Genomic DNA, 19,238 nt, shown 5'->3' with positions numbered 1-19,238 from the left:
AATAAAATCCACTTATCCTTTTTAACTGAAATGTCATTCCCCATTTATTTCCCCGCAATGTGGTTGCCAGTGTCCAATTTTTAGGCTCAGTGCACAACAGTGCTAAGGTCAAAACCTGAGACACGGTGATGTGATTAGCCCTGTCCTAGGCTACCTCATAAAAATGTCTGCCACACAGCACATGCTCTGTCATGCAAGAAAAATTGTTTACCAAAGGGTTCAAGCAACCAGAGTTGTGTGAACACACAGAGGGTGCTGCCCTGACTTTTTACAGTCTCCTCTCAACTGATATGTGCAAGGGCCATGTGGCAGGGGGAAAAAAAAAATTAAAAATATTTTAAAATGGATAAATAGAAAATAAACCTAGATGCTCTGGAAAATCAGAAATTGAGGTGGGTGGTCTGGCAGCTCAAAAAACTGTTGCGGATGACCTTATGAAGCTGAGGTGTGATTCATCAATCCCATAATACTTGTGATACACGACATTTTTCCTGCTTCGGAATAGGCACCAACCCAAACAAAACCTGACCTGATGAGGTTTGGTTCACAGAGGTCTCCTCTCTCCATGAGAATAGGTGGAGTTAGAAGCATCAGTACCCAGCGCTAATATGGTACCATAGACAGAGACTTTATTTATCATGCAGAGAGTGAAAACAAAGCTTTCTAATAGATTTATTAGTAAAAGGGAACAGAAGAATCTAGCATGGACAAACTGCATGTTCCCCACGTCTCAGCTGCCAGGACTTCCTGCCCTCAGGCTTAGATATATTTATCTGGTTATAATTCAGTAAAGTTGTGTGATTTCAAGCCATTCCAAACAAACAATACATCTAGCGTATCATTCCAGGATGTCCTGACAATGCAATATTTCACATTGCAGTTTAAAATAAAAAATGGAGATGCTAATTAAATGCTCTCACAAAGATGACTTGTTCTTCTCAGAAATTGTTTTTATTAATTTTATTTTTTAAAACAGTTTAAGGACTGTAAAAATTAAAATGATGACAGTTTTATCTGGATGAAATTACTCTAACATGTATATCACTGGGAGAGAAAGAAAAAGCATATGGAATATATATATTCAGAGCTTGATTGTGCTGTTTCTTTGTATTCAAAGGCCTCTTTGACTTCACTGGAAATTTTACATATGTGACAGTTGCAGAAATGAGTCCTCAAATTGTGGAGAAATCAAATTTCCATGTTAAAGAGACCCTGTTTCTAATTTCACTTGGAAAAATCACCATTTTTCATGTCCCCCTCATCTCGTTATTTTTCCAGCCTTTCTAAACATTGGGGCTTTTTATAAGTGAGGGACACAGGGAGAAAAAAGAAAAGAAAAGAAAAAGAAAAAAAGATTTTGTGTTTACCAGGGGACAAATATGCCACTGGGACAAGTGCTTGGTGTTGAGTGTACTGTCAGGAGTACAGAGAAACATGGGTAATACCATTTGCACCCCAGTGCTCAAAATAAAATATTAATGCAGCATTTCCTGAGAAATTAAATTACTCGAGAAAAAAAGAATCTTTAAAATATGCATTCCTCTGCCTTGTTGAAAGCCCTCACACAAATTATGGTCAAATTATTACCCTTTTGTCTTCAGCACACATACTTTATGACCTTGAGAGATGTTGTCATGTAGATGTCTGAGGTTTTCTTATTTAGAAATAGTCATATTTTGCACACTCACTGGCCAAGGAAAAAAAATGCACAACCATTATCTAGGCTTGGATGGGTAAAAGTCAGCTGTTGGATTGCAGGAGTCATGACATGTTATGGGCTCTATTTATCCCCTTTAAACCTCAAAAATTATTCAACTTTAGTGAATCTTGACATAAGTTCATTGATGCCGACAAGTTAAGTCTACCCAGACCTGACTGTTCCCAGCTGCACTGATGGACAGTCAGACTCAGCACCTTAAGAGAGCACTCCTTTTATTGCAACACTTCACCATTTCCTTACACTTCATTGGCAACCATTAGTAGTTACTTGCTGGTTGTTTGATAACTGCAGTTCTCACTAACCTGAAAATAAAAAAATCAAGGTCCATTCTAACACTGGTCCTCCATGTGTAATAAAGTCTGGCTACTGTGCCTGTAAGAATAATATCTTAAATTAATTATCTCAAAATTTCAATGCACACTGTATCACCATGACATGATTATGACTATTTCAAAAAGCCAATCATGATGTGAAGGAGGGAAACCCCCTAAGACGTGCCAAATTTTCTATTTCCTATATTCAATTCTATCTGGGGGAGGGGAAGGAAAGAAAAAGAAAAAAAATCAAGGACCTGCCAATAAATAGAAATTGTTACCATGCTTTCTACACATCAAAATCATGTTTCAAGTAGGTTAATAACACTCTACCAGCTTCATAAGCAGTGAAGGACACAGCCTTCTTTTGCCCTGACTGTGTGACACAAGAACAGGCTTGCTCCTGCTGAGACTATGAGGGGGCTCAAACTTTCCTTTCTCTCTTAAGGTCACCAAGATACACAGTTATTTGGGGCGTAAGCCTGCAATTGGTTGAATCCTGCCAAAAGAGGAAAATCTGTGTACCTCACATGGTGCTCAGCATCTTGTCAAACATGGGCACACTGCTTAAGGTCAGATCAAGCGTCTGTCTTCTACACCAGTGTTCGCAAGAGGACTCCTTTTAATGCTGATACTATTAAAATTATATAAATAAGCATCTTCCACAGTCATAAATATTTTTTCCAGCAAGATTTTTCAGTGCCATCCATCATTTGCAGATATAATCCACTCCACTAAAGGACAGTTTTGCAGAATCAATGCAAACGTGGTTAAACCTAAGATCCCACAGCAGTAAAATAAATATTCATCAGTACTGCATTTGCCTTTATGCACTTCCCAGGCTCCAAAATAGCTAAATGACACAAATTTGTTACAGTGGTAACAGCAAGACAATTATGGTTAGTGGCCTGTTGCTGCTACTATCCAAACTTTAGCTTGCAATAATATAAAACTCTTGACAGGCCATTCATGGATCTCACTTAAAATATAAAGAAAAAAGAGAAATGGTTTTAACAACTGAAAGTTGTTGCCAAATGACAAGAAAAATAAATGTACAGTGAGGGGGAAAAAAAAAAAGGGACATGCACATTGTACATAGGTTCTACACATATACCCCATACCTACCTTGACACTTAAAGAAACCCAGTACATTTCCTAAAGGGATGGGAAGAAATAGAGACTCTGAGGAGATGTTCTTCATGTTAGAGGTCCAGCCTGAGCATGGGAGAGACAGAAGTTCACCCCATAGACATGGAACAAATTATTTCTGCCCAGCTGAGCAGCAGGCAGCAAGCGGTGCTGGAGGTGGACATCTCAGAGGGGAACCCAGGAATTCATTAGGCAGAGAATGCTACCCTCCTTGCAGATGATGGTGGAGAAGTTTTCACTCCCTGATTCATTACTACACATTACACCAGAAACAAGGTGGCTGAACGATACAGTTTGGTGTTATTCATGCTGTGGGCTTGCACTATGAACTGGGAAAGGAGGAGGAAGGACCAGAGTGATACAAATGGAGAGATTTACTCCAGTCCATGGCTGAGAGCACCCAGGTCAGGTTCCTGTAGTAACCGAGAGCCGTGAGTCTCTCTTCATTGGTTTTTTGGAAGCCAACACAGGCGAGTAGCCAGCCCAGCTGTGGTGACCTTCCCAAGGTGACAGCCACTCCTCCTCATCTCCATCAGGATGGATCAGGCTGCCCAGAGGACTCTAGGACTTTCTTAGACATTACCTCTGAAATGAGGTCCCCACTCAAAAAAGAAGTGCTCACCCATCTTCTCACAGAGGGTTGAATATCAGAGTGCTACACTGGAGCTTTGGTTACTAAAATATATTTCAAAAAAAAACAAACCACATTGCATAGCTCCATGTGCTAGCACCCAATGAATTATTAACACAATTAATTAAAACTAATATATGGTTGTAAAAATAAATGAATAAAGTATATTTCATTATGCAGTATCCTTGATTTTTATGGTGTTTGTTTGATTACTCACTAATTTGCAAAATGTGGTAATCTGCAGTATGCATCCCAGTCATTAGTGAAATCATACTGTACTGCAGTCAACAGGCTGATGAACTGACATGTTGCACCAGCAACCGATACCCTGTATAGAAGGGAAAAAATTATTCAAAAGGCCTGATTCTTGTTTTTATAAAAGCCAGTTTACAACACTCAAGCAATGAAGTGTAGCCACTGAGTTTTTGCAGAGAGTCTTTGGTGATATAAATTAACAATAAAGTAAAGAACAACCTGAGCAAAGACACCTACAGCTTTTCTTAGGTTGTTTTGGGGTTGTTTCCCCATATTTTAACTTTTGTTATCACTGATTAAAATTGGTGAGAATATCCAGGTGACACCTAAAAGACAAATACAACTCACTGTGGATCAACAGCACAAGTTCCAACACTCAATTTTGAGAAACATATGTTCTCTTGAACAGATATATGGGTGTTATCATTGGCACGGCTATAAATAAATATTAAATCCTCATCAGTCAAAACAAGGAGTACTCTTAGGTTTCACTTTCATCAGATAACAATAACACCTCTGGAAAAACATTAAGTCTAAATGATAGCGTATTTATTATTTGACAAAAACTATCTTACAAAATATTTTGGTTTAATTCCCAGATGATTTACATAATAGATTATAACAGCTGCTATAACAATTCCAAAGTTGTTTTTTTTCTGAGATGTCTTTGAATCCTCTAATGCTACAAGTGTTTTTACAGGTCTTATTTTTTAAATTAGCATGCCTTGAGAAAATACCTACGTGTATTTTCCTAGAACCACGCTAGCTATTGATCTCAGCTCGACAAAAGTGGAAGAATTCATAGGTCATTTCAAAGTCACCTGTTGAACTAAGGTTCAGAGAAGAAATATTCTCCTTCAACAGCCTAGAACCTCTACAGACCAGAGGGCAGTACAGAGGCTTTACAGGGCACGTACAGTTGCAGTGCACGGCCAGAGCAGAGCCTCCGGCCAGATATCGCTGTATATCTGCGTTTAAATCTGAGCCCTGAAGTAACTGGTTCTATCCTGAGTTCCTTCTCAGGCAAATCCCCTCCTGAAGCAGTGGTGGGCCTTTTGTTTAATTCTAGCCACGTGCAAATTTATTTTGGGATGAGCAAATAATTAATCTATTAAAAGGTTCCATGGGACATTCCAAAAGTTGCCGTGAAAAATTATCGTCAGCGCAGAGCTGAGATGCTGCTTTATAGAATTAGCTCATAAAATAGTATCATGTGTAATTGCATTCATGTTGTCACTGTCTCTTTGTAAATCTCCAGAGATTTACAGCACCACACACTGGAGCGAGACTATCTAATATTTATAATGTTTCATTATTTTCATCTACTTGGAACAAAACCTATAGACTTATAGAAAATCCAACACGATGTGTCAGAAATAGCAGTGTCCGCTCGCAGGATTTATAGCAGCACACAGAACGCAGGCAGACACAATACCACAGTAATTGCAAGCTACCAAACAGCTGCATGGCATTTACTCAAAATACTTTATGCATTTAACACACTTATTGAGCGGAACTTGAAATAGGCTCATTGTTTATTTGGGCATGTCAGAGGGGAAATTCTGTTTATTTACTAAACCTACAGAGTATAAACATTTCTGGATTGTAAAGCCCCCTCATTGTACTTCTACAGGTAAAAATAATATTTTAACTAATGACAGCTTTGGCTGGGGAAAAGTTAAAAGGCTTTAGAACTTTTCCTACAGCTCAACTTGGAGTCCTGCTTGGAAGAGAGGACGTAGCTTTCCTATCAGAAGTGAGCTGTTTACAGTTTTTCAAAACCTTTAGGATTTCATCTTAACATTTCCTAATTTATGACCAGAAAAACTAGGAGCGTGCGGGTGTCTGATCACTCCTGCCAGCCAGCAGACAAACACTGCAGCAAGAGTAAAACAATTTCCTTGTAATTGGTGAGGTCTTAAAATACATGTCCGAGTTTGTAAAGAACATTGCGCTGATGTCAATGGGAATTTTGCCAGATTAAGAAAGGAAGAATTTGACCCTTTCTCTGCAACCACTGACAACACCACACAATCCTGTGTTGTTAGGATTTTTTAAATTAATTGTGCTACACTTCAGTACACGATAGAACTTAAAAGGAGAGTGTATCTAAGTATGAAATAAGTTCGTAATGAAGGATTCTGTAAGCCCTTTGCAAGTGAAGGGATAAAATTAAAAATTCCAGTGATGCTGAGATGTCCTAGATAAGCCAGTCCATATATTTTTAAGCGGTGGGTTTTTTTTTTAAATAGCTGCACTTTTTGCTCCAGTCACTAAGTATCATGAGAAGGAGAAATATGATATTAAGCAGGATCTGATCCTAAACTTATGGCTCCAGTGGGAACAAGCTAAAACTCATTTATAGCATATCCCAACAGAAACACTCCATTTGGTGTAGCAGTGTTTACTGCATCTGAATTCTCCTAGCAGAAAATAGCATTTTCACAGTCAAGTTCCAATATTAGCAGGGAATTAATCTTTAAGTTATATTTGCAGAATGGTGCTAAGGTTGGGGGCATGGGGTGGGAGGGGAACTTGTGGGCAGTGGGGGAGGGGTCCCTTGTTGTTACTACTTGGCAAAGGAGAATATAGATTTGGTAATCTGTTAAATTTTCAACTTTTAGTCATGTGGCTTGAAAAAAATGGTTTACTGGAAAGGACCTTACCAAATCTTTTAGGCAGTCGCTCCACTCATACATTCTTTATCTAAAAGAATAACAGTTTAAGAACTACCCTAAAAGCGATGATTTCTCGGGTAAGGTGAACCTTGCATATCACTTCCATCGGCTCTGCAATACTAGTCCAGCCTTCCTATCGTCACTACATCCAAACACAGATCTTTTTAGGCCAGGCATGAATCAATAAACTTTAATCTAGCACAAGAATGTTACCTGTAAATACTCTGCTGCAAACCAAAGCAAGACTGGAGAGAGATGAAAAGTGCTGTACCTGTAGAGTCATTTATACTGTGCCTGAAGCCTGTTCCAACTCAACAGGAGTCTCACGTTGATTTCAACGTGGTTTGGTTCAGTCCCTTATTTCAGCCCTCGTGTGTTTCCCCAATTTAATGTCATTATACTTCCTGGCAGCCTTTTTCCATTGCCCCTTATAGGAATATTCAACAATTTGCTATATGATTAAAAATGTTTGTAGAAGCGTGGACCATGTTGTCAATCAATCAGCCACACAGATTAAACAACTCCTGCAAATATCACCGCAGAAAACTAATCCAGAAATTAAAAAAAAAAAAATTAGTTAAAAAAATACCCCCAGGTAAAAATAAACTAGCCAGACAATTCTAAATGCTCACATTAGGGATATTATCCTCACTGAAAGTCCTGCTGCAAGTTGTAATGGCAAATAAAAATAACTAATTTTAAACAGATCAAAAATATGACTGATGCTAAAATTGCAGTCAGCAAATAACCTGCTTCACTCACCTGCATGAAAGATAATTTTTTTGGTTCAGACACAGGCACTTGCATTAGGTATATAACTGCTTGAATTATGATCCCACTTCCTAAACTAAAAATGCCAGTAATCAAAAGTCTCAGGGTTCAACAGCTTTCAATAAAGTGTAAAGACGAGACAAGGAAAACCCAAACTTGAACAATTAAACATGTATTTTTATAAATAGGAAAAAAAATCTTGATGCTGGCATTGCATTTACAAATTCCTGATTTACCAATCATACAATATTTACAATGTTTTTTGATTCGTATTGCAGAGCTGGTGGAAACACATTTCTAATCAGCACACACGTTAGCTAGCAGATGAATATTTTCAAGGTCTTTCCTGTATGAAAGTTCTTTCAGATATCAAGAGGAAACTACACTTGCTCTGTTAGGATTTTTTTTATTATTTTTTAACGTACAATATTTTAAAACCTAAAATTTCACCTCACCCACCCTCCATTGCAATGCTTCATGCTGACTTGTGTGCAAATTTTCACCATTCAAGAAATCCAAAGAAAGGTGAAATTTTGAGTGCAAAATAGCACCTATATGTGGGGGGACAGAGGGAAGAGGATGTTCATCTTTCAGAAATATTACCCCTAGTCCAAGTTTATTTCTAACATGTGAGTTGTTTGAGCCTGATTGGCCTGTAACCTGCAAAGGTACCCTGTCGGGGTGGCTGGCCATATTGTTCCTATGAATTGTTAGTAGAATCTACTTGGAATAAAATGGAGGAAGAGATATACAGTAAAATCTGTATAGTGTTTTTATCAACTCCTGAGGTCACTGTTTTACATTCGGGCTGTAAAATGTGCACAGAAAATGGGCCTGAGACAGAATTCCGAACCGACCAGCATTTGGTTTACATTTTTTGACTGGAAGTGAAATGCCTGGCACATCATTCATTTCTTCCTGGAAGGTGTAGATTTGAGGACATGCTCAACCCCGCTCTAAGTTTAGAAAGTTTCAGAATAAAAGGGAACTATTCCCAAAGTCCCTGCCCTCTAGCTCTGCCTTTTAGATAATGAAGTTTCTGAAGGCGTTGCTCAACACAGACCGACTGAGGCAGAAAGGAGAAGGGAAAAAAAAACAAGGAGGGGGGGCAGAAAATTACAGAAAATCATCTGGTTTTGCATTTCTTCTGAGTTTATTCAGAATTCTATCCCTTTGGGTGAAACAGCCAGCTCCCCAGCAAATTAATGGTCTGATGACTCAGGGAAATGTGGAGCTAGGTTCTTAGTTGTAAAATGCGTGTAAATGGAGAAGGGAGTGCGTGGAGGTGAATCCAGTTTGGTAGGATATACATTTTTCATACATTAAGTATTAATTTGGCAACAATAACCTCCTAATAAAATGCCAACGTTACAGCAGTTTTATTAAAACACATCTCCAAATAAAGGATCAAATTCTCCCGGACTCAGCTGCAGACCGCTGAGGAACCTGAGCAGAGGCGTCATTTATTAGCAGAGGCGACTCATTAGAGAGGGGGAAATTGCTCTCGACTGGGAACTCGGTTCCTGCTTCGGCTGGAAGTTTTGCCTAAGGAGCTCAGGATCGGCCCCTCCGCCGTGCCCCTGCCCCCTCCCGCCCGCTGCAGGGAGGGAATGGCTCTCACCTCTTCCAGCGGGAAAAGGACGTGAGCCTGCGCTGGGAAACGCTCCGTTCTCTCTAAACCAGCAATCCCCTGGCAAGCCTGCGTGAGCAGAGCAGCGGTGTCCGCAGATGCTCAACAAATGATCGGTTAAAACCCGAAACGCGGTTTCCTTCTAATTTTTTTCTCTTCTTTTTTTTTTTTTCCCCCTCTTTTTATGACAGCAACTTCTGGGGATTAAGCCCTCTCCAGAGTTTGCCCGTGCCTTGTCATGTGAGTAACGTCCTGCACAACTTAACGAGATAAACTCTGACAAGCTAATAAGGCAGGGCGGGGGGCCGTGCTCGCGGGCACCCTGGCACCGCGTCCCCGGGGCCCGGCGGGCGGTTCCGCGCCCTTCCTGCCTCCCGCGGAGCCCAACGCCGCCGTAGATCGATAACCGCGCCCGCGGGGAGGCCGCGGAGCACCTCCGTCTCCCTGAGGCCGTGCAGAATCCGGGGGCGCGGAGCGGCGCGGCGGTAGCGCGGAGCTGGGGCTGCCGGGCCGGGCCCTGCCGCTCGTGCGCACCCGCGGCCTCTGCGCGACGGCGGAGCGGGCACCTGAGGGAAGGGATTCATTAGCATGCGGTTATGGGGCTCGTTCCCCAGCGGCGCGCAGGGGCCGCTTTCGCCCTGAACTTGGCGGTGCCCGGCGGCTCTCCGCGCCCCTCGGCCGGGGGACGTCCTCCCGCCGCCGCCCCTGGGGCTCCCGGGACGCCGGGTAACCCGTACCCCGGCTCCTTTCGGTGAGAGCCGGGCGCTGAGTTATCGCTTTACCCGGAGAACCAGAGTGTCTAATTTATGTGGTCCTCATTTGTGAACGGTCTCCTGCTAAATTATGTCAGGCAAAGGTCAGCCGGACTCAGCGGTTCCCTTCATTTTCTTAATTTTTAAAACAAAAAAAAAAAAAAAAAAAAAAGGAGGGGGAGGGTGATGGCGGAGGGCGGGGGAGAGAAACCAGCAAGTTATTCAAATTCAACCTCATCTGAATAATCGTGAATTTGATCCAGTCAGAGCTTCAGACTGTACATTAAAAATAAATGTCCAGGAGGCATTTACTGTAGTTGATTTTTTTTTTTTTAATATAGAGGTTTTAAAAATGCAACGTCTCTCCAACCCCTCCCCCCCCCCCCCCAAATATGGAGTGAGTTTTCAGGTATTGCACGAACCTTGCGGAGTGGTATCAGTGTGTCTGCAACACTTAGGTTGAATGCATGAACCCCCCCCCAATCATAATTGTATGTTCACAAAGCACATATGGCAGCTGCATTCTTTGTATAGTTTGTTATGGTCTGGTGTGTAATGTAAATATAAAGATCAGACCCAAAACACAGGCTCTCTCTACCCATAACAACCAAAAAAAAAAAAAAAAAAAAAAAAGTTGCTTTGCAAACTTAAAAAGAATGACATTAGTGCCATGCTACTGTCTGAGCCAGCAATGATTATTTGGTCTGTTTGCTCCCATTCAGAGTTAATACACGACAATAGTTTTACTCTGTGCTGCTTGACGTGAAACCATTGGGGCTGGGCAATTCTGTTCCAAACAAATACAACTTCTACACCCATCCCTGGGACAGAGAGCCGAGAGCTGAGCGAGTTTTGCAATGGAGAAAAGCATCACTTACCACGGCGGGGATCTAGATCTCGGCAAATGCTGCCAGTAGGTCTGAGAAGTGGAAAAAAAAAAAAAACTGGAAGGGAAACGCAAAAGGCAGAAAGTTGGAAAGGGGGATTTGTGTGTGTGCGTGTGTGCGTGTGTAAAAGCCAGAGGGAAATGCGAGCACAGCGCTCCCTGCTCTCCCTAGTCGCCACCAAAACAAAGATCCAGGAGTTAAGGGAGCAAAGCTGTGCCAGATCTACACACAGAGCTCCTCAGGGCCAAACCTCAGCTTCTCACTCACTCCAGCTAGCGACAAGGGTTAATGCTCCGGAGGGACAGGCTAGCCGGCCCCTGACACCATTGGCTAGGAAAGAAATCAGGTTTAAGGTAAATTTACAAACGCTTTGCAAGTTACAAAGGGATGATTTTAAAATTACAACAATAATGGTAATAATAATTAATAACAACAATAACAATAGTGCTGCCCATCCTGATCCAGTTGGCAAAAATAGCGAGGGCATGCCCCCCTCCCCTGCCCCCGCGGCAAACGCTCCGCGGTCCCGTCCCGGCGCAGGAGCCCGCGCCCTGCGCCTGCCCCAGCACTGCCGGGGGGAGCCCGGGGATCTCTGGAAATACAAAATAGGGACGAACCCAGAGGAAAAAAAAAAAAAGGTTGGGGGGAGGGAGGAAGCGACGCAGCCATGAGCACTAAATGCCAAGGTTCAGCCTCACACTTCGAGGAGATCAACAGTTTTCTTGGGAGTTAAACGATGTGAACGGGTTGTCGTCTGAAGGCGGGGGCATGTGGCTCAGGTGTGTGCCCGGGTGCCACTGTGCCCCTGAACGCCCTCCGCGCCTCCTGCAAATGCCGGGGAGCTGCTTCTTCCGCCAAAGAGGGGTGGGGGGTGGGGGAAGAGAGGAAAAAAAGCCTTGTTGGGGAAGGGGGGTGGGGGGGTGGGGGTGGAATATGCGTTCATACACATCTGTGTAAAGGTTGGAGTAAATGGTGCCCGCAGTGCGAGACCGAAACAAGCTTCCACTTGGGGAACGGAGGGTCAGGTCTGCTCTTTCTGAAACGGACAGACGACATGATGGACATGGGCTTTATTGTCGTTTCTTGTAGTTGGCTGGGGCTCGCGGGAAGCCTCAGCAGGGCGAGGAGGGGGGGCACAGGCACCCCAGGTGTCGGTCGGAGAAGCTTTCACCTCCCAGCCCCTGTGCACACACGGATGGGCGCTCGGTGCTCTGGAGCGCCGGGCAAGGAGGCGATGGAGGGGGGTGGGCTACGCGGAGGGGAAGAAGGAAAGAGGGACAGCGGAGGGGGAATTCTTGCTGGGGTATTTCAGCCAGCCTCGCTTCACCCGGAAGGGCCGTTCTGAGAACTTCGCAGGGGCCGGGCCGGGCTGCGCGGCCGCGACCGTGGCCGCGCCGGGACAAGGCGCCCAGGTGTGCCCGGGAGCCCCGCGCGGGCTCCGAGGGCTCCCGCCTCCGTCCTGCCCACTCTCTACCGGGCTCTGGAGGCAAAGAAAAACCCACCTCATTAGCAAGATTGAGAAGCACATTTCTGATAACATGGGATGTAATTTAGCCACCGTACAAAAGGCTTTAAAATCACTTTGTGCCGCCGAACAATGAGTGCTGGGAATTATTACTGTTTGTTTTTAAAAAAAAATACCCCAACCCTGCAGCCTACAAACGGAATAAATGCCAAGACAGTGCGTTTCTTCCTCGGATCTATCGTGCGATGTCGATATATCAGCAATAAAATATGATGGGCCATACAGCATAATGAGATTTTACTAAGAGGAGCGAGGCTGAAAGGAATCCATTACAGGGACCTCTCTCCTTTCCCTCGAGATCGTACTTTTCTTGCGACTGCGCCCGTTCCGTTGTGCCACACAAGCCCACGAAAAGCCTGGCGGACACCGGAGCTGGGAACTGCTGTGCGGGGGGACACGGCGATTTGCTAAAGCGCCCGTTTAATTAAGGAAGTCGCGTTTGCCCAACATGCCGGGGAAGGCACGCGGGGGGAAAGTACCTTCCCGGGCGCACCGATGCGCGCAGGGGGAAGGCGCGGCGGGAGCAGCCCCGGACCAGCCGGGACGGGCCGCGCTGAGGGGCGGCTGGCGCGGGGCGGGCGGGCAGGCAGCACGTGCGGCGGCAGCGCTCCCCTGCGCGGGCGCGGAGGCGGGCGCGGTTACCTTCCGCGGGCGGCGGGGAGGCGGCGGGAGTCATAAATATTCAACAGCACGTGGAGCCGGGCGGCGGGCGCGCATGCGCCGCCGGGGATGCCGCCGGGGCGCGCGGCGGGCGCGCACACACACACACGCACACACGCGCGCACACACGCGCACACACACACACACCACGGCCCCGCGCACGGCCGTGATTTCTAGGAACCGTCCCTAGGCGGGTAGCCCCGCACCTACCCGCTGCCCCCCGCCTCCCCCCCCAAGAGGCAATATCAAACGCAAAACACATGTCCCGGCGGGGGGGGCTGGGGGGGAAGGGGGCTGGAGGGGCTTGCCGATGGGGTAGGGTGGGTTTTTTCCCCTTCTTTTATTTTTTCTTCAGCTTTTGGCACTGTTCTTCGCGGGATTTGGGGAATTGAGGAAGATCCAAAAGGATCTTAAAGTCCTGACCCGCACCAATACACAACTTCCAGGTTTTTGCCGAGGAAAGCCGTTGCCCACGTCCCGCGAGCGGGCGTGTGCGGCCGTGGGCTCGGGTGTGCATCGCTGGCGGTGTGCCCTGCCTCGCTCCAGCCACCCCCGGCAGCCAACTCCCTGCCCGGGTCCCGAGATGTAAACACATGCACAACCACAGATGCGCGCACGGAGCATTTTTTTAATAGCAGTTTCATAGAGAGGTAGTATGATCGTATGTATCTAAAAGGTAATTAATTTGATTTATTGTACTTGAAAAATCCTGTCTGCAGTACGGGCGTCATCTGGAAACTTCATGCTATTTTATACTATCGTTCTAAAGCCGAAATAAATGTTACGAATTGATGACAGCTTCCAGCTGCATGATAAAAATAGCCCCTTCGCTTCACAGGATCGTGTTTCTTGTTATCGAAGATGAACCAAATCTGACCCATAGAGTTTAGAAGCGGAAAAAAAAAATACACAAAATAAAAACCTTGGCCATTTTTTATACTCAAGGCACCCTAAAACGCAGTCTCGCTGCAGTGAAAACGAACCCACCTTGGTACGTTCAGCAAGCTGAAGAAATATGTCCCGCGCCCAGTTGAAAATAGAAATCTCAATTATTAATATCTCTGGGTGAATTTGGAAAATACACCCATTTTCCTACAAACACAGTCCATTGTACTCAGGCGTTTGCATTAAATAATAGAGGTTACGTGAGCCTGCAAAAATATATCTCCACGTAAACACAAGAATACGTGTCTTCCTAGAAACACCACTCCTTGCATACAAACAGAGAGAGAGGTGTGTATATATTTATAGATACGTATATGTTTGAAATAAAACCAGCAACGCCAACGGTGATTCCGGTGAGCGCGTGTGCATCTGCAGCAATGATCGCCCGTCCTGGGCATTACACCCACAAAACAGGCAGCGCACGTCCCCACCACGGGATCCCCCGCGCCCGCGGTGGAGGTCCGCGGCCAGGAGCGGAGGACGGGTGCAGCGGAGGGGCTCCGCGGGCCGAGTTGCGCAGCCGCGCCGGGCCCCGGCCGGGCCTCCCAGCTTTCCCCGGCCTCTCCCCGCCAGCAACCCCCGGCTCAGGAGGGAACGGCCACATTTTGAGGAAAACGTGCTGATTTCCCGCGGAAGCGCCGCTCGCTGCGCCGCGGGGCTCGATCCCTTCTGTCGAGGTGCACAGGGCGCACGTGTGCGCGGGCGGCGGGCACTTCCCACCCGCGGACACGGGAAGGCACACCCGTGTGCGGATACACAGGCGTGGTGCGAGGGTGAACGGGGTGCGTATGTGCGTCTCATGCGTATGTACATTTTACAACGTGCCTCCGTCGTGGGGATACCGCTCACAAACCCTTTTCTCTCTGATCTCCAGCGGTAAAAGGCACGCCGACTCTTCCAGCACCAGGTCACTTGAAATGCTCTGCCCTGTGTCAGCAGCCTTTTCCAGAGGGGATCTCCTTCCCCGTCCTGCCTGCTGGAAGTGGGCTTTACAGCGGGGCTCCCGTTCCGCGCCCGCCGCACCGGGGCTCCTGCCGACCCGGGCGCGCTGCGGGGCTCCCTGGGCACTCACCGGCACCGGCCCGCCGCCGGGCTCGCCCTTTAAAAGTTGCTCAGGAAGAAGCAAGAGCTCTGGACGTGGGAAAACTTACAAAGTCGCAGCCGTTTACCAACGTGGCCAGAAAAGCGGTAAATAAAAGTCCCGATGTTATGCGCATCAGTCTAGAGACTGCTACTTCCCGACGGCAGGAACAAGGGCGATAAGCAGTCGAGGCCAGCGCGGAGAGTGTGTCCCCGATTCAAACAGTGTCTGCTTTAAAGAAGCTAACTTTGCCTGATGAATGCCGGACTCCTCTTTTAAAAAATTCGAGCGATCATATATACAAGCCGTTAAAGCGACCCGCAAGCCGAGTCCTTCGTGGGGGAAAGGGAAGCGCCCAATTATTGTTTTGCATTTAACTTTCTGCGTGCAAACAGAACGGGCACGGCCAGGGGTTGCTGCGTGCGTCCCTCGGGCACATCGTCCGAGAGGGGACAGCGCACACCGCCCGAACTCCCCCCGAACAGTCTCCTGCACCCTCCCGTGAGCACGGCCGTACTGCTTCGGCTATTTTCAAACGTTTCCCCTCGGAGGAGGGAGCCTCTGCGGGCGCGGGAGCCTGCGGACGGTGGACGTCGGGCCCCAGCGCTTGGGCTCCCACGAAACAACAGTGCGGAGCGGCGCGGGGACTTGCCGGCACGGCCTGCCGTGGGCTAGGCGCGACTCCGCGCAGACAGACCCTGCCTGATCCGAAACCTAAGAACCCTCACAGGACAAGCAGCCCGACAGCCTCTCGAGAGCCGGACATGAGAAAGAAAATCACGGTCCCCGTCGAGGCCGGAGAGGTGGGGTTCGTGTTTGTCCCCGCAAGCCTTCGTGAGTAATTCCGCAAAGGGCGCCTTGCTAGAGGAAAGTTGTCTTTAGCGACCAAAACAACGCAGAAACAGCCGAGAGACGTCTCACAACCTCTCTGCCTTCAAAAATACCCCTCTCTCTGCCGGGGATTTCAAAGCACTGCTCCCCTCTCCAGAGCCAAGCGAACAGCACAAGCATGGCGTGGACTTGCATTCAGTATTAGCAATTCCAGCCCCAGCGGTCTTCGCTAATTCAGAACATATACGGGATGGAGATCAACCAGCACTGCACCGTTCCCACACACCCCAGATTAAAAAAAAAAAAAAAAATCAACCTACTAATAATAATTTTTTTAAAAGCCCAACAACAGCAGCAACAGCAATACCACCACTAAAATCATTCTTTTTGCTGTAGGACACTGAAACAAACCTCAGACCAGAAGTTTAAAAGAATGCTCATTAGGCAAGCGCTCCCATGCACACAAGTAACAGATCTGTGTTAAGCGACCGCTAGGGACTCTGCACAAGTTCAAAGAAACTTGAAATACGCATCTTTAAAATGTATCATCCCCCACCACCAGTTCTCTGGGTTTATTTTACAGTGGGATGGCTCAAGCTATTTGTAGTATTTAGAAAAAAAAAAAAAAAAAACAACAGCAACAAAAAAAAAGCAATGCTAAGGTTTGGGGTGGGTTGGGTTTTTCTTACACCTCTGCCTGATCAAGCCGGCGCGTCAGTTAATCTGAAATACTGGCTGAAAGTAACGTTATCGGCGCACGAAACATCTTTTCCCCTGGCTCTTTTGCCCGGTGGGTTACATTTCCTCACGTCCAAACACTTTCTGCCCTGGTCCCACCGGGCTCCAACTTTCCCTATCTCTCCAGCCCTGCAAGGTGGCGCTCTGTTCATTGAGAACTGCCCTTAGCCTCACAATAATAACATTTTGCAGAAAGTAAAGTTAAAGCGAAGCCTTCCCACGGGTGCTGCAATGAGCAGAGGGGTATGCCGAGCTGGCAGGAGTGGTGGGGCTTCATCTGAGCAAGGCAAACTTCTTTTTTTTCTTTTTTTTTTCTCCCCTTTTTCTTGGTGGGGGGGAGGGGAGGGGAGGAGGGAGGGGTGCTTTGAGGCGGTGAAAAATCTCGGATGGAGATCCCCAAATGTTACGGACAAAGAAAAACACTTGCGGGGTTTTGCAACGATAGAGATAGGCGGGCTGTGCTCTGGGTGGGTTATAGCCAGAGCCGCGGAGCGCCCGCACGGATATGAGCAGAGAGCGGCTTCCCCCAGCACCCCCTCCTCCCCCCCCTCCCCCGCGAGCGGTTAATATGGCTATTGACTCGCTGTACACATAATATTTCTTTAAAGAAGCTGTTAAAGTGTCATCTTGGTCTACTGGAAGGTCAGTTTGTGCAATTCACTCTATGACATATCACAAGCCCTCGCAGCTTTAGCCAACCTCATGATTTGTGTTGTCTGTTGATATGTTGTCTGCTTAATGGGGCGATCATGCAAGCTACAACCAGGAACAAAGCCCAACAGTTCCAACAACCGTAGCTAAGTTAGTGGAAGCAGTACAGCTTGCAAATCTATCAAACTAAACTGCAAGGAAGACAATCTGATTTAGAGAAAAGGCGTTCTGCTACAGTCATTAAGCACAAGTAATTTAGATTTTTTATATTGTCTTCTCATTTACAAATTTACTGTATCAACGCCAGCCAATGGAACGAATTTCTTAAGTAAATGAGAAATAAATAAAAGAGATAGAAAGATAATCAAATTACATAAAATAATTCTTATTCCCTAGATTTATTTTTTAGAAAGCTATTAACACTGGCAAAATTATAGTAATAATAATAACATAACATAAGAAGTAATTGATTTAAATTAACATCACGTTGGGGGGGGGGGGGAAGGAGAGAGAAAAAAAGAAAATAAAAAAGAAGGCAAAAGAGAAACAAAACAAAAAAATCCCAAACCAAAAAATATACCAAACAACAACAACAACAACGGCCTTCGTGAAACAGTGCTCTACTTCTTGGAGTAAAAGGCCCAAGGAAAGTCATGAATCCACTGCCTGAGAATTAGTTATGGTCATAAATGCCTTAAATTAAAATAGCAACCGAAATCTCCTCTGTTTTAAATCTCCTAATATATGTTATCCGAATTAATTTAATTTAGGGACCCAGTCTATGCAGATTCATGGGCAGTGTTGGAGTGGAGTGCAGCACTTCTCGTGTAACAATTCCCCACATTAATATTTATGTAGCATGTGCAATCTATTTCTGTTATTTTTATGGTTGTTATTCTATGTCTGCAAAGGTCATTTAAATTATACTGCGGCCGAAAATTTGTTTCATAAATTTTGATATAAATACTAATTACACACTATAGTAATGCCAGCAGGGATCCTTTCATTTATCACATTTATATCACCTTCGCTGCTTTAGTGATGACATAATGGAAAGCAGTGAAAAACTGGGACAGTTTTATTCTAATATCCTAAAGCTAGTTGGAGTTGCAGCAGGTTGACTTAGCGAATAAGAATTCCTACCACAATTCATGGGATTTAAGAATCTTTAATAAGGTACGAAATGTTACCAAACAGTTCTGTAAACTAAATTTTACATACCAATTCTTCTAGCCATAAATATTGAATATCTTGTAACATGTATAACCGGACCTTTACATGCGGATAAATATGGAAATTAGGATTTATATACATTATGTTCTTGTATTTGCCAAAAGCAACGGACAGATATAGTTTATATCTTTTTTTTTTTAATATCACTTTACATAAACAAATGTAACAGTTTGACACGCAGATCCAGGCTTTCACTATACGAATTTCTTGACAGGACGTGTAACAACATTTTACTGCACTACTTAGACTGGACTTTGGGACGAAATGTTGCACTTTATACAAAAAAGCACATTAATACCAATAATATTCTGTTAGATCGACGTTTAGACTGTAATAATACAAAGTAATTCACATTTTGGTACACATTTACTAGAACATTCTTGCCATTCAGTACAAATAGTTGAATTTCTACCTCTTCCCTCTGCCCCCCCACCACCTCCACCCCCCCCCCCCGCCGCTGCTCCCGCCCGCCCGCCCCTCCCCCCACATATATGCAAAGACCACAAATCCACATATCCCCTTATTCAACTTGCGATATAACTATTTACAAAATCAAACAGTACAATTTTTTTTGTTGTTTTGTTTTTGAAGCTAATAATTCTGTATTTACAAGAGGGGATGGGGGGGTGGGGTGGTGGGGGGGGTGGGGAGGAGAGGAAGGCCGCTGCCCGAGCAGACATGCAGTTGGAGAGCTCTAATCAGTGGTTTCCAGTAAAGCCCTACACAGTTGGCATTTGCCCTGGTAACCTTGTCTTCTTATGCATTCTACTCACCCCTTCGCCTACCA

Source organism: Gallinula chloropus (genome assembly GCF_964237585.1).
Source record: "Gallinula chloropus genome assembly, chromosome: 8".
Classification (NCBI taxonomy): domain Eukaryota; kingdom Metazoa; phylum Chordata; class Aves; order Gruiformes; family Rallidae; genus Gallinula; species Gallinula chloropus.
This window is presented reverse-complemented; position numbering follows the sequence as displayed.